The following is a 13,560-nucleotide window of genomic DNA, read 5'->3' as shown; positions in this document are numbered from 1 at the left end:
GATATACTTCTTTTTTTAAATTTACATTAACTATAGATCTAATTTATCTTTTGAAGCGTCAAGACTCCTTTAAAGTATGCCCCTCTGCTCTTTTATTTCTCTGTATTTCTTTGTCTGTGCCTCTGTAGTACTGAAACTATTTCCTGAGCCACTATACTTTATTCATTTCAAGTATCCTGTAATTTCTCTATCTTTTGTTCTACTTCCTTGCACTATGCCTAATTACCAAGTCACCTCAGAATAACTACTCTGTAATGATATCTTGGCCTCAAAATTGTTATGAAGTCATCTGGCTTTCTCTATCTCTTTCCAAGTGGATATTCTATCTCCAAAAGGGTAAGGTTACCTGTTGCCTTTTATTTTTAAGTAATATGTTTCTGAGAGTAAATCCATAACATTGATCTCAGATATTCATAAGGATAATTAGCACAGAATGGGTGAGGAAGGCCTTAGAATGATGCCAAGGCAGACAAGGCACACAGACAAGCCTGGGCACTGGATAAAGGTCAATGCTTGCAGTTCCCAGACTAAAATTTCCTCATGATCAAGACCTCACAGAAAAACTATTAGACTGAGTAAAATTATTAAATCTACCAATGCCTGTAAAGGCTGTAAAGAGAATTTGCCCTAAACTGGGCCTTACAATGAACCAAAATAAAATAATTAAGTCCAAAGGTTATGGATCCCAGAGGCTCCACCAAAAACCTCACTATTTATAATTATTTGGATCTGTACATTCTACTCCACTGCTTTTATTTCCTAGTATCCCCAGATCAGGAACCAGACTGTGCAGTCTCTTATGTAGCCTAATTGAAACCATCTTTCTACTTACTGTAAATTCCGAACCAATAAGACAAGTAGTAAAACCCAGAGAAGTCAAAATATCACCTTTTTTGTTGACACAATCTAGAGTGAGGGATGAGGCTTAGTGGGACTACTAAAAGGTCTTGCGAACAGGACCCCAACCAAGAGTTAGGCCTCCCTAACCAGAAATAGAGAAAGGAAATGATAGTAAATTTCTATTTCTGAATAACAAATTCTCAGAAACTTAGCAGCTTAAAGCAACAGACGTTGATTATCTCACTGTTTCTGTGGGTCAGGAATCAGGCCTCACTTAGCTGGCTCCTCTGCTCAGGGTTCTGAGGCTGTCGGTTGTGCTGCACTTTCACCTGGAGGCTTGGCGAGGGAAGAAGCTGCTTCCCAGCTCATTCGTATTGTTGGCAGAATCTATTTTCTTGCAGTCTTACCACTGCAGGTCCCAGTTTCTCACTGGCTGCCGACCAGAGGCTGCCCTCAGATCTCAGAGGTCATTGCAGTTTCCAGTTTCTCAGTCCTCTCCATAGCAAGTTCACAGTATGACTGTTTGCTTCTTCAAGACCAGTAGGAAAATCTCTCATTCCAGACTGCTAAGTCAGGTTCCTACATAATGTGTTGCAGTTGTAAGAGTCACATCTCATCACCTTTGCTATATTCTATTTGTTAGAAGGAAATAACAGATTCTGCCCAGACTCAAGGGGAGGGGAGTATTCAAGGGTGTGACTCAATGAGGTCCCCTCAGGGTGTGTCTATCACAGAATTTTTGGTCAGTTACCTGATTCGTGTTGCCAATTAGGCAAAATAAATAAACTTAAAGCAAGCAAACAAACTAACTTTCCCAAAAGCATATCATACATTCCTGGTCCTGAAAATTGGAGAAAAATTCTACTTTGGAGCATCATTAAGATTATATGGGCTATTGTAGTTTTGTTGGTCAGTAGTAGGTATCAACTCAGCTGGGCTACATTAGCCAATTATTCAGTCAAACACTAATCTAGGTGTTTGCTGTGAACATAATTTGTATATGTGATTGAAGTCCAAAATCAGTTGATTTTAAGTCAAGCAGATTGTCTTAGATAATCTGGATAGGCCTGATTCAATCAGTTCAAAGCTTTTAACAGTAGAACCAAGGCTTCTCCGAGGAAGAGAAAATTCAACCTATAGACTGCAGCTTCAGTTCATGCCTAAGAGTTTCATCCTGCCCTTACTGATGGCCTGCCCTATGGATTTCAAACTTGTCTTGTTCTCCATAATCAGGTAAGTCAATTCCCTGCAGTAAGTGTGTATATATATACACTTATTGTGTATATATACATATTATGTACATATTTTAAGTGTATGTAAAATATATGTGTGTATATATATATATATAGTTCTGTTTCTCTGGCTGAACTCCGATACAGTAATAAATTAGATTCTTAAAGACACTTGATATAATTATAGTATCATCTTTTATATAAGATAACTCAATGTAAATACATGCCGTAATATCACAGAAAAATTCTATTTAAAAAATTTTGTAGCAGTGGTTTCAAACCAAAGTACACATAGAGAATGATAACCCTGTATTTGTATACCATTTCTCGTCCCTTACTGCTTATGGACAGAGCACCCAATCTAAGGGATCCAGCCACCTCATGCCCTGCATGGTCCCCTAAAAAGATGAAGGGATCTATTATCTCAGCACGACTGTGACCTAGTGAGCCATGAAACACTGGCTTGGCAGTCATGTCTTGGAGGACCAGATAATATGATCTAAGCACACCATTATTTTCTGGATTTACTTAATCCAGAATAGACTTTAGAGTAAAAATGAATAGACTACATAACCTTCAGACAGCTATTAACAAAAATTTCTTTTCTCTCAATGGAAATTTTGATAAGTACTGCTCTAAAATAAGCTAAAGATTATTGATACAGATGAGGAATTAGAGTGCTGCTAATCTATGATGCTTACAAAGAAAATGTATATATATATCAATATAGAGATAAATAGAGAGAGATAATTTTAGAATGTATTATAAGGATATAAGTTTTTGTCTGCTTCAGCACAACGACATTTGACTCATCAAAGATTTATACCATAGCCATAATAACTAAATGCCTAACTTGAAAAAGCACCCATATATCATTTAATTTTGAGAAATATAAATTTCAGTGAACCATTAAGATTACTCAGGGCAAAATATATGCTTAGACAACAAAATCAGGGGTTCTGTATTGCTTTTTCTGCTGTTTTATATAAGATTATAATTATGAGCCAGTTAAAATATCACGAGGCTCCCAATGAAAATTATGATTTTAAATTTAGTACAGTCACACTTTCAGTTTATGCAAAATACTAAAAAGTAAAAATAATTGATATCGAGGGTAAAATGTGTGGATTCTGTTGTAATGGCTCACAAAAGAGTTAGAAATCCAAAAATACTGGATGTCAAAGATTCTATTCATAATGGAAAGATAGAAAGTACAAGAAGTTGGGTTTCTAGTAGAAAAAGAAGCCTAAGAAAATCAGATTTTTCACATCTAAGTGACTGTGAGAATGATGTTGCCTTAGGAGGAACAGTAAAAAGGGAGGAGACTGGTGGCGATGCAAGGGGGAAGAAGAAAGGAGAGGTTCTCATGGACACTGCACTTGTAGGACCTCCAGGTGGAGGCGTTAAGCAAAGAGCTAGAATCAAGGGTCAATATCTTAGGATAGTTTCTACAAGAAATACAGACTCTGGAGACTTCTGCATAGATGTGTTATTTCAATGCAGACAAAATCTGGTTGAAAGGAATCAGAAGAATCTGAAGACCGAGGCACAATATTAAGGCAAAATACGAAAGTTAAGGAGTCCACAGAAGACATAACTGCATCCTGCCATGCAGGGAAATAGAAGCAAAACCAATGAAGCAAAACACAGGCGGTCCATGATTGTGAGACTGAGCCTACCTCAGACACGGAAACTCGTAATCTGTTGTGAAAGCATAATCTGATAACTTCCAGAGTGTGACAAATCCAGGACAGCAGCAATTTTTATATCTAACGCAAGTTCATCAGGTAAAAACACACACTTTATAAAAAGGATTAAAAGCAAACAGAAAAAAATTGCCCATGGTTGAGACTGATAATTTTACCAGGTCATAATAAATTTATATATTGTGAATGCACTGTAGAAACATCGTAGTCCTAATTTGGCTCTTTAAAAAAGACCATCAAGATCAAGAAAGAAGTAGAAATGCACTATGACTTACCAACACAGGAACTAAACTTTTAGAGACTATTCACATTGAGGCTTCATATATAGTCATTCATATAATTAATCATTTAGTATGTGAATTTTTGTAAATTCATTTGTTCATTCATTCATTCATCCACTCACTCTATAAATATTTATTGAGCACAAATTATCTCCCAGGCACTGAAATGCAAGAAACAAAGGATGATCTCTGCTCTTCAAAGTTTTTATTCTTAAAGAGAAAAGACACATAAATAGATAATTAGTAAATATTATGGAAGTCCTAATGATAGAAATAGGTAAATATGAGGACGGCTTCTAGGAATAGTCTACATCCAAGCTGAAACATCAAGATTTAATAGCAGTTAGGCAGTTAATGTTTAGGTGGGAGGACATTCTAGATAGGAGATAAAAGCAAATGCAGGAAGATGAGGAATAACCAGGAATGAGCCAAGACGTAGAGCATTTTATAAGTCCCAGAGCATAAAACTAAAGGCTAAAGATAGGGCTGCAGATGCAAGCAGGGGCTTGAACGACATGCTATGAGACTTGACATTTATCCTGGGGTCTACCTGGAAAAGCGAATTTGCAGAGTGTTAATAGATATTATAAAGGAATAAAAAGGGTTCGTTGTTAAATAAATTTGAAAAATACCAATTAAACAAGATTAGGCAGGCATTCTTTGAGTTTTTAATATATCTATGTGTTTTGTAAATTACCAAACATAAGTGATCAATCACCAGTAAGGAGATCGAAACACTAATCAAAAACCTCCCCAAAAATAAAAGTCCAGGACCAGACGGCTTCCCTGGTGAATTCTACCAAACATTCAAAGAAGACTTAATACCTATCCTTCTCAAACTCTTCCAAAAAATTGAGGAGGGGGGGAAGCTCCCTAACTCATTCTACGAAGCTGACATTACCCTGATACCAAAACCAGACAAGGACAACACAAAAAAAAAGAAAATTACAGGCCAATATCACTGATGAACATCGATGTGAAAATCCTCAACAAAATACTAGCAAATCGCATACAACAATACGTTAAAAAGATTATACACCATGATCAAGTGGGATTTATTCCAGGTATGCAGGGATGGTTTAACATTCACAAATCAATCAACGTAATACACCACATTAATAAAATGAAGAATAAAAATCACATGATCATCTCAATAGATGCAGAGAAAGCATTTGACAAGATACAGCATCCATTTATGATAAAAACTCTGAATAAAATGGGTATAGAAGGAAAGTACCTCAACATAATAAAGACCATATATGAGAAACACACAGCTCATATCATCCTCAATGGTGAAAAACTGAAAGCTATCCCTCTAAGAACAGGAACCAGACAAGGATGCCCACTGTCACCACTCTTATTTAACATAGTATTGGAAGTCCTAGCCAGAGCAATCAGGCAAGAGAAAGAAATAAAAGGGATCCAAATTGGAAAGGAAGAAGTGAAACTGTCACTATTTGCAGATGACATGATTTTATATATAGAAAACCCTACAGAATCCACCAGAAAACTTTTAGAAGTAATAAACGAATATGGTAAAGTTGCAGGATACAAAATCAACATACAAAAATCAGTTGCATTTCTGTACACTAACAACGAAGTAGCATAAAGAGAAATTAAGAATACCATCCCATTTACAATTGCAACAAAAAGAATAAAATACCTAGGAATAAACTTAACCAAAGAGGTGAAAGATCTATACACTGAAAACTATAAAACATTTCTGAAAGAAATTGAAGAAGACACAAAGAAATGGAAAGATATTCCGTGCTCTTGGATTGGAAGAATTAACATAGTTAAGATGTCCATACTTCCTAAAGCCATCTATAGATTCAATGCAATCCCTATCAAAGTTCCAACAACATTTTTCACAGAAATAGAACAAAGAATCCTAAAATTTATATGGAACAACAAAAGACCCCGAATAGCTAAAGGAATCCTGAGAAAAAAGAACAAAGCTGGAGGTATCACACTCCCTGATTTCAAAACATACTACAAAGCTATAGTAACCAAAACAGCATGGTACTGGCACAAAAACAGACACACAGATCAATGGAATAGAATCGAAAGCCCAGAAATAAACCCACACATCTATGGACAGCTAATCTTTGACAAAGGAGCCAAGAACATACAATGGGGAAAAGAAAGTCTCTTCAACAAATGGTGTTGGGAAAACTGGATAGCCACATGCAAAAAAATGAAAGTAGACCCTTACCTTACACCATACACAAAAATTAACTCCAAATGGATTAAAGACTTGAATGTAAGACCTGAAACTATGAAACTTCTAGAAGAAAACATAGGCAGTACGCTCTTTGACATCGGTCTTAGCAACATCTTTTCAAACACCATGTCTGACAGGGCAAGAGAAACAATAGAAAAAATAAACAAATGGGACTACATCAAACTAAAAAGCTTCTGCACAGCAAAGGAAACCATCAACAAAACAAAAAGACAACCTAACAATTGGGAGAAGATATTTGCAAACCATACATCTGATAAGGGCTTAATCTCCAAAATATATAAAGAACTCATGCATCTCAACAACAAAAAAGCTAACAACCCAATTAAAAAATAGGCAAAAGACCTGAACAAACATTTCTCCAAAGAAGATATACAGATGGCCAACAGACACATGAAAAGATGTTCAAAATCACTAACTATCAGGGAAATGCAAATCAAAACTACAATGAGATATCACCTCACGCCCGTCAGAATGGCTATAATTAACAAGACAGGAAACAACATGTGTTGGAGAGGATGTGGAGAGAAGGGAACTCTCATACACTGCTGGTGGGAATGCAAACTGGTGCAGCCACTATGGAAAACAGTATGGAGATTTCTCAAAAAATCAAGGATAGAACTACCATATGATCCAGCTATTCCACTGTTGGGTATTTATCCAAAGAACTTGAAAACACCAATTTGCAAAGGTACATGCACCCCTGTGTTCATTGCAGCGTTATTCACAATAGCCAAGACTTGGAAGCAACCTAAGTGCCCTTCAAGGGACGAATGGATAAAGAAGCTGTGGTATATATACACAATGGAATACTACTCAGCCATAAGAAACGATGAACTCCAGCCATTTGTGACAACATGGATGGACATGGAGGGTATAATGCAAAGTGAAATAAGTCAGAGGGAGAAGGTCAAATACCGTATGATTTCCTTCATTAAGTAGTAGATAATAACAACAATAAACAAACACATAGGGACAGAGATTGGATTGGTGGTTACCAGAGGGGAAGGGGGGAGGGAGGAGGGTGAAAGGGTAATTCGGTACATGTGTGTGGTGATGGGTTGTAATTAGTATTTTGGTGGTGAACATGATGTAATCTATGCAGAAATAGAAGTACAATGATGTACACCTGAAATTTTTACAATGTTATAAACCAATGTTACTGCAATAAACAAAAAATTAAAAAAAAATACCAATTAAACAAGATTAGGCAGGCATTCTTTGAGTTTTTAATATATCTATGTGTTTTGTAAATTACCAAACATAAGTGATCCCTAAATTCATTTGTTCAAGGTAATTTTTTACAAGAAGGATCTCACAGGACTACGATTTCATCAAAAATTCTCCTAGAAAGGGTGGGAAACATTGAAAATTTCATATGTGGAGGTAACAAGACCAGATTTGCAATTTAGAAATATTTATCTGGGGATTTTTGTGGAGGCTTGGTTAAAGGTTAAAATAAATGGATATAGGAAGGCTGATTAATTGACTAAACCAAACAAGAGATAATAAAGTAGCACGGGAACAGGAAAGCAAGAAAGGAACAACTGAACTGTATTAAGGAATTGAAATCCATGGAATTTGTGTTTGGATGGAAGGATAATGGGAGAAGAAGAAATCAGTTACATCTGGGTTTCTAGATTAAGTGACTGAGAAAGTGATGGATCAGCAAATGAGATAAAATTATAGAATATTTTTGGGGAAAAATGATGAGTTACAATTTGGAAAAATAGAATATTAGGTGCTTCTGTAAATATCACTGGAAATGTCCAACAAGCCGTATTTACAGAAACCTGAAGCTGTGGGAAAATTTGTCACAAGAGGAGATTTCTTACATCAGTAGCTTTGGTTTTTGTGGGATTTCTTCACAGAAAAATGTCATCTGTAATCCTCCTTTATTTTTCCTATTCCTATTCACATAATGGTGTCATTCAGTTTACTCATCCACAGTTCTTTAGATCACGTATTTGTTTATGCTTATTAAACAGACACACACACACACACACACACACACACACACAGCCCTTCCATCTGTACCACCAATAAATGAAAATGGCATTGTTATTATTCAGGATTTAGTAAGTTATACTTAAGCCCTTCAGTTAGAAATAATCCGAAAATATCAGTGACTTAAAACAGCCAAGATTTATTGCTCACTGTGAGTCCAGGCAATTCTCTAAGAGACCTTTCCTCCAGGTGGTGACTTCTCATTCCAAAATACTCCAATTCTATGGAATAGCCGTATCAATATGTGCCATTATCATGGTGACCTGGGAAAAAGAGCATGGAGAATCACCAACAGGCTTTCAAATGCTAAATGTTTCTACCTGAAAGTGAAACAAATTAAATTGTGCTTAAAAAGCTATTTACTATGCCACCTATAATGTCAAAGAGATAAGAAAATGCAACAAAAGAAAGAATCAGAATTATTGGTGAGCAGCAGTAGATACTATTTTAAATTAAGTAAACAATCAACTCTTATTTAGGGTCTAGCATAGTCATAGCATTGTGATAGTGTTGTGTGTATATAATAAAAAGGAAATTGAGTTAAAATAAAGCTGTTCCCAATTATTCCTTAAAATGCCAAAGAAAACATTAATAATGAATAATAATTAAAAAATGATGACCTCTGGAATTTGTTTTGGAGAATATATTACCTATGCTGCCTTATCTCTGACTACTTAGGCAGAATCTTAGTGGAAGAGGGAAATGTGAGCATCTTGAGTACTACCTGGAATGTGATTTTGGACAAAAAAAGATGTTAAAGAAAAGTGATCATCCATGGGATGCTGTAAGTTTTGTTAGAAGAATCACAAATGCCTGATGATGATAGTAAATAATACAATGCCTGCCATAATTTACGATAATACAACTGCCATGTCCCACACATCTTGTCAACCACTCGTGAATGTTACAATCTAGACTCTAGAGGACAGACAGATCTTTGTTGATGTTATTACAAATGAAACCAGACATTGTGTAGCTGGCAAATAATTTTTCATGCGCTGTGATTAATATATACAGCACTATTTTGTATGTGGAAAAAAAATCACCAAAATATGCATATATAAATAGGTTTTTATTTTTCTCTCTTATGTTCCCTCATTGCAAGAGAGAAGTTAAGAGAACCATTGTGAAACACATTGGCTCTTTTAGGGAAGGTTAACAAATTTGGCTTCTTAAGATTCCTCCTTTGGCCTTAGCTTCTTTATTTCGCAGAATCATTTTCATTTTAGGAAATTGGTATTGTGAAGTGTAATGTGTCCTCATGTGATTTCTCAAACAAATGAGAGTTTTTAAAATATTACTTTGTAATAATAAAAATATACTCATGGACTTGAATTATTATACTGTTTATAACTATTCCCTTGGTGTGAATTACTTTGTAACAATTCAAATCCTGCTCACTTGGCTTAATTAAAGTGTTCCCATGCTTACAAAGTGCATAAGTGGAGTAGAATTATTTTAAAATATGTCATTTTGGGGGAAAGAGTCTGATTAGTATTTGATTTAGTGGCACAGAGAAATGAATTTAGCCATGGGCAGCAGAGCTCTGAGAACCAATGAGAACACTGGGGAAGGTGAAACTATGAAGATATAAAAAGAAAATACTTTCTAACTTTAAGCCTGTCTCCTCAAATCATTAGAGGGGGAATAATGCTTAATATTCCAGTATTTTTTTCTTTTGTACAACAAGCAAGTCATGGCGATAGTAAGTGAAGAGTCCTCTGCCTCCTGAGTTCCACAACCAACATGCAGACGACAGGTTTAAAAGGGTATCCTAGATTTAAAAATCTTAGTAAGCTTGATATGCCCTTGTAGACCATTTTAAGTGCTCATACTTATGGTAAGCTATCTTTGTTTAAAAAAAAAACATAATTTTTATCTTGAACTAAATTTGTGTACAATATATAGGAAATATACGATCACTAGGAAGTGACAAAGAAAAATTGTCCTTTTTTTAAAGATCTTCCTTGAGTAAGAATTGGAAAGCTGGAATATCACAGTAACTTTAAAAGATCACTTGTTTTAATGATAACTATGATTTAGCTTTTCACAAAGAAATATACATTTGTATACAAAATATAAAAGTCATTATGATCAATATCATATATGTTCAAACATTATTTCCAGAATAAGAAATTCATTAGCTAGAAATGCACTTATTTAACTGAAGCATGCAAAGCCAATTTCTACTATCCAAGCATTCATTCCAGAAAACCAATGCACAAGTGTTTTATTCATTATTTTGTGGAAGCACAGATTTCTATATTAATTAATATAAATTGAGAGAAACATATTTAAGACTAATAGCAAACTGTTTAAAATAGCAGCACAGACTAGATTAACTATTTATTTCATGTAATTTGTAGCACTTCTTCATCTACATGACCGCCCTTCATTTCAGTAGCAATAAAGAGTAAAACACCTGGATATGAAAATAATAAATAATTTTCCTACATGCCAAATATCTTTCTCTCTCTCTAGAACACTACACATTTACTTTAAAAGGGCATCATTTCCTGGATATGTGAGAGTGAGCTAAATTTTTTCATCAGTGTGATATGTGTGTTGTAATGAGCACTGTGCTGTATTATCATCACTTCAATATGATCAAATGCTGGTTAGACATCTGAGATTCCTGAAACAGAACTGAGAGGATCACGAGGATTAAAGACATATGAGATGTTAAATCCTTAATCATTTTTCATACATTTTATGGCTAGCCTATCCTTTCTCACAACTCAGTGAGGTTGAGATGATGACTAGAGGAAAATAGTCAACTAATTAAATTCCAGACTTTCAGAAAGGTCAAAATAGTACTGCATATTACTATACTTCACAGAATAAATGGAGCGTGCAAATGCCAATACTTCATTCTGGTGACAAAACCAGAAAAAAAAAGGAAGGAAATTGAACAAAATTGTCTCATTCCCTCAGGTGTGGCAGTCAAAATTTAGATAGAATTTTAACTGCATAGTGAGCTATTTGCTATAAAATAGCAAAGGTTGCTTATGTTCTTACAACTATATCTTTAGACTTACTTCCAGGTTGTACTTCTTGAGTATAGCTTAAATAGCTATAGATTACAAATATGCTATAGATTATAATCTATATTTCTAAAATCTATAATGATAGATTATAAATATGAGACAAAATCTCCCTTAGCTACATGTCTGATAAGCTTTTCTTAAAGCTTTCTTTATCAATCAGGTGAATTTCCGTGTTCTATCCATTTAATGAACAACCACATTTTATCAGTATAGTCAGATGGCACAAAATAGCCTACATAAATACTGCAGTACATCGAAACACAATGCCAATGTTTTAAAATGTGCACAGTCATATACACAATTTATATCATACACACAAACATAATTCTTAGCCTTTCTAATATTTTTGATATTAAAAAAACCACTAGGGCTGGCCCAATGGCTCAAGCGGTTGGGTATGTGCGCTCCGTTGCTGGTCCGGGGTTCGCTGGTCCGGATCCTGGGCGCACACTGATGCATCACTTGTGGAGCCATGCTGTGGCGGTGTCCCATATAAAATGGAGGAAGATGGGCATGGATGTTAGCCCAGGGCCAGTCTTCCTCAGCAAAAAAAAAAGGAGGATTGGCAGATGTTAGCACAAGGCCGATCTTCCTCACAAAAAAAAAAACAACACTGAACATAAATGCACCTTTTGAACTTCTTTCTATTTTCCTTACTATTCTCCAGCAATCTAAATGCCATTCCTCACCCATCTCCCACTCAAAGCTGAGTCTTTGTTCTAATTTCACCTTTTTAAAAAACTATTCTAATGACTGATGTTTCCCTTCTTTAAGTGCTTGCTTGTAGTCGATATCAGCAAAATTGTTGCTGTGAGTAGTAAATGAGACACTGCATGTAGAGCATGTATCACAGGACCTGACACAAGCCAAATGTTTTAGGAAACATGGCCTCTTATTGGATATGGCTTTGAAACCTGACCTACATTAGCTAGAAATTACAATCTCACTCTTTCATAATTATATATCCTTCAGAATATATAATTCAGAACATCCTTCCACATGTATAGAATGAACAAAATGATGCCTATGTCATAGGGTTATTGAGGTGTCTATACATAATAATTTTTAAGATGCCAAACACATTTAATAGTAATCAGTGCTCAACAAAGATTCATTTCCCTTTTACCATTTTAGGGTAACTCTGCTTTCAATTTAATCATTTTAACTTGCTAAACTTTCTCAAATTCTTCTATGTATACAGAATTAAAGCAAACTCAGTGTATTAATTCCTGCTGCTGCTACAACAAACTACCAGAAGCTCAGTGGCTTAAAACAACACAGATCTATTAGCTTACCATTCTACAGGTCCGAAGTCTGACAGGGGACTCACTGGGCTAAGATGTCACGGTGCTGTGTTCCCTTCCGGAAGCTCTAGGGAGAATCTGTTGTTAGATTCAGTTCTTCCTCCCAGTTGTAGAAGCAAAGCTTCCTTTTTCTTTCTGGCTGTAAACTGTGGACCAATCCCAGCTTTAAAAGCCGCCTGGTTTGTGACCCCCTTCATCCCTCTTCAAAGCCAGTAATGGCAGGCCAAATCCTTCTCACTTTTCATCTTCTCAAATTTTAAGGACTAATTTGATTAGATTAGGCCTACCTGGATAAAACTGGATAATCTTCTCATCTCAGGTTTATAACCTTAATAAAATATTCAAATTCTCCCTTGCAATGTTCAGTAACATAGTCTCAGTTTCCAGGGATTAGGACTTGGACATCTTTGGGGGGCCATTATTCTGCCATCCATACCCTGTGTGGGGTCATGTCTTGCGACTTGTCTTTTGGACACATTGTATTCACACAAAGCACACAGTTTCTACTATGCTGGCCCTGATTATTAACAGTTAATCCTGTATAAGAATTTCTCAGGAGTGCTACCAACAGAGGGATGTATTTTTCCTTCCAAATAATGGGTTAAGTAACAATGCTGACCCACAGCATGAGTCTCAAATGGCCAATGAAAATCTCCTTTGCCTTCCCTTCCCTGTATCACCTACAATTTACTTCTGTTTGAAGATGCCCTACAATTCATCAATTATTATGATTTACTACCTTATCTTAACCTCACTTGTTTCTGATCACAATTAGAGTGGTAAAGCTTAAACATATTTATTATATTCTAAACTGAACTGTCAACCTAATTGCTACATGTTCCTTATCAAATCCAATTTAAAGGATAATTTTCAGGTTTTACTTTATATCTAACTTTTGATA

General features: G+C 35.5%; 1 long non-coding RNA gene across 3 annotated transcripts in view; it reads right to left on the bottom strand.

Moving 5' to 3' along the window:
* LOC131423108 (uncharacterized) overlaps nucleotides 1-13,560 on the bottom strand; it is a 70,496-nt gene that overhangs the window by 26,421 nt on the left and 30,515 nt on the right. For all 3 annotated transcript variants that reach the window (XR_009224234.1, XR_009224236.1, XR_009224235.1), the window contains exon 2: nucleotides 8,459-8,571. This is a non-coding gene — a long non-coding RNA (uncharacterized LOC131423108). The remainder of the gene's footprint in view (nucleotides 1-8,458; nucleotides 8,572-13,560) is intronic.

The sequence above is a fragment of the Diceros bicornis genome, chromosome 27 (genome assembly GCF_020826845.1).
Source record: "Diceros bicornis minor isolate mBicDic1 chromosome 27, mDicBic1.mat.cur, whole genome shotgun sequence".
NCBI classification, from domain to species: Eukaryota; Metazoa; Chordata; class Mammalia; order Perissodactyla; family Rhinocerotidae; genus Diceros; species Diceros bicornis.
The sequence above is the reverse complement of the archived record's forward strand: the minus strand, read 5'-3'. Positions and strand labels throughout refer to the sequence as shown.